Below are 3,348 nucleotides of genomic sequence, written 5' to 3' on the forward strand. Positions count from 1 at the left end.
AATACTAAACAGCCCCAAAACGAGTGTTATGGGTTTACCTTGTCGGTTTTCGATGAGTTTTGATGGTTTAAACAACTCTCCAAGTCTTGGGTCACAAACTCAGTGTATCTACATATCATATAACATCAAACCAAGCATAAATCATCCATATAACAGCCTTGTTAATTGGGGTTTTGATTTTGGTTTCAGACCGAACTTTCGAACCGTAAAAAAGACATATTCATGTTCTAATCCGCGTTTTTGGCCAAAAATCCACATGGTACTGACTTGTAAACATGTTTGACATCAAAAAATGATTTTAGGTGATTTTTAGGGTTTTTGAATGGTTAAACATGTTTAAAACTAATCAAGACTTAATTTTTCATGGTTAAACTTTGTTAATCAAGTAAAAATCTCATGAATTTTGATTGTTACCTTGGAGGTTTTGGCTGGAAGATGCAAGAAATCAGCTGATCTTGATCTTGGTTGGTTTGTGTGTTAAAATATCCAATTTTTTTAACTTATACAACAAGCTAGAAACAAAAGGGATATACCCTTATTTGCGGCCGGCTCATGAATGGGGCCCATTGGGCCTCTTTTTGGCCCATTGGTGCCTCGGTTTTCATTCCATGCATAAAATTCGGTCCAAAATTTAATTCGGGTTCGGTTTTTCGCAAGAAAACTAGTTTGAGTGCGAAAAATAGCGCGAAAACGAGTGTTTTTCAGTCCATTTTTGTAAAATAAGAAAAACGTACTGACTCATTTTAAAAATCCAAAATATTTTCACGGATTGCCTAGAACATGTCATATAAGTGTTTTATAAATCTTTTTCGGCTTAACGGATGCTACAATGCTCGTTTTGATGTTAACGATTGCGTTTAAACTCATAGCGTATCAATAAATGAAACCTTTTTCGTTTAAATGGTTTTAAACGTACTGGGCCTAAATATCAATATGTTAGCCACTATAATATATATATAACTCGTATATGACCCCTCAGTATATATACGGGTCATAATTAGTATCGGTCGGTTACTCGTTTAAGCACTACGAATTAACCGATTTATCGTTTACTCGCTATGTAATGAATAAGGTATACCTTGTTTTGTCACGAATGTCACATATAAGATTTAAATGGACAACAATATCAATGACCGACTTAAAGCCAGTCATAATATCGCTGAAATATAAAACTGTGATGGAAGGGCATTTTGGTCAATATGATTCTCTGCTCAAACTCAACAGAAATTAAAAAAAAAATGTACTACTTTTGATAAATCATTGAAAAACACAAAAAGATTGTCTATTTTTAATGTTCGGATATTTCTTTGTAAATACATTCTTCAATTTTTACAAAATACCAAAAATATTTTATCTTTCGTACTTTACATATTATTTAATGATTTTAAGTTATGTTTCGTAAAAGTGAAACGTTTTTAAGTTATTTACTTATCGGGATAAACGATCCTCGGTAATTAATTTAAGCTAAAATTTTAAAATTATTTATAGAAAATTATTTATTTATTTAAGTTAAAATTAAATAAAGTTTTTAATTCGGTAAAAACTACTTCGTTAATTATGGATAACGAACTAGGTGATTCTTTAGCGAACTGGTTTCTAGTTCGCTCACCTAATTCGTTCCCGCACTCTGTAACGAATCATCTCTACTTCGTTATACATATTTAACGAATCAAGACACGAGTCATGTCTTGTTCGCTACTCTAAGGTAACGAACTGGAATAGTGAATTATCTAATTTGTTATTTATAATTCAAACGAATTGCTTAATTCGTACAAAAAGTACCTCGGGTAGCGTGCTAGGTTATATAATCAGAAAAAGACGAACAGTCCTTCACTGTTCATCTTTTTCTTCATCCTAAAGTCACCTTATTCAAATTTTTTTCTGAAATTCGATCTTCAAATTTTGATATTTCAAGGATACTATTGTGTTCCTAAGGTATAGATGATCACAGCGATGTGATTTTCGTCAAAAATGACTGAGATTTGATAGACTATTTATGGATTTTTGTGATCTAAGGGTTTTCCGAGTTCATAAACCCTGATTTATTTGTGATTTATCATGTTAAAGTTGCTTATTTGTGATTCAATGTCACCGGAATGTGATTCCGAGACCTTGGGTAGACTTTAATCAATGTTCGATTGTAGTTTGCTAGGTTGATTCATGATAATATGTTTGATGGCTTAGACTCTGTTTAATGAACTGATTGTTCTTGTTTATGTTACGGTGTTAAGCCTCAATCTTAACACCATGAGCTTCGTATTGCGATTCCGAGTCACATAGACCTGCTATTTTGATTGTTCGACGATAAGCATGATCTAATTGTAGCTGGGTTTGTGTTGTTGACCTTCGGTGTTCTTATTAATTTTGACTTTGACTATGCGAGTCAAAGATCAAGTCTAAATTATTGACCATTCGTTATCTTTAGCGAATTGGAACTGATTCGTGTCCGATTCGTTAAAGAAATACACGAACTAGCTCAGCGAATCAGTTTACCTAACAAATCAAATTTGGATTCGTTAACCCTGTAACGAACTAGACTTCAGTTCGTTAAACTTGTATAGTTTATTCGCTGTCTCTTTCGTTAATTTATTACCTGATAACGAATCGCTTGATTCGTTACTGAATGGTAATGAATCAGAGTGATACTTACACGAATGACATTCATTTTTAATTATTTAAAATTACAATTTAATTTAAATAAAGTATGTCAATCGTCTAAACGCGTAAATAAATTAAATAAACATATCTTATGACATTGAATACACCATTTATAAATAACTAGATATATATTGGTGTTTAATAAATATTACGTCTTCACATTTCTTATATTCGTTTATACTTATACAGTAAAAATGGCTGATCAAGTAAATCAAGATCCACCAGTTGCTGATCAAGGGCAACAGGAACAACCACCACAAGAGCAACCACCTCAGGCACAGCAGGAGGATGTCATTCTGTTACCATATGACACGAAACACAATATCTTTGCATATATTGATCAAGATATTGCTGACGCTGACGAATTTGGAGACATGTTAGCGTTCTTAAGACGTTCAGTGATACGTTATGCAATCACTGCTCGACCCAGAGTGTCTTTAAGTATAATTAGGCAGTTTTGAGATACTGTTGTGTATATTGAAGGAGAAAAATACATTCGAGGCACGATTAACCAAACTGATATTATAATTGATGTGGGAGTGGTTCATCGTGTGCTTCAATTCGGTGACAATGATGACAACCGAGTGAATTTGACAAGCTGTTGATCAAGGGTTTGTTTAGTAGTCTACGTTATGGTGGTGATATTGATAAGTCTATGTTGAACAAGAATGGTTTATGCCCACCATACAA

This window comes from Bidens hawaiensis, unplaced genomic scaffold (genome assembly GCF_021521415.1).
Source record: "Bidens hawaiensis isolate Kalapana, Puna unplaced genomic scaffold, B.hawaiensis_p1.1 tig00017580_1, whole genome shotgun sequence".
Lineage (NCBI taxonomy): Eukaryota > Viridiplantae > Streptophyta > Magnoliopsida > Asterales > Asteraceae > Bidens > Bidens hawaiensis.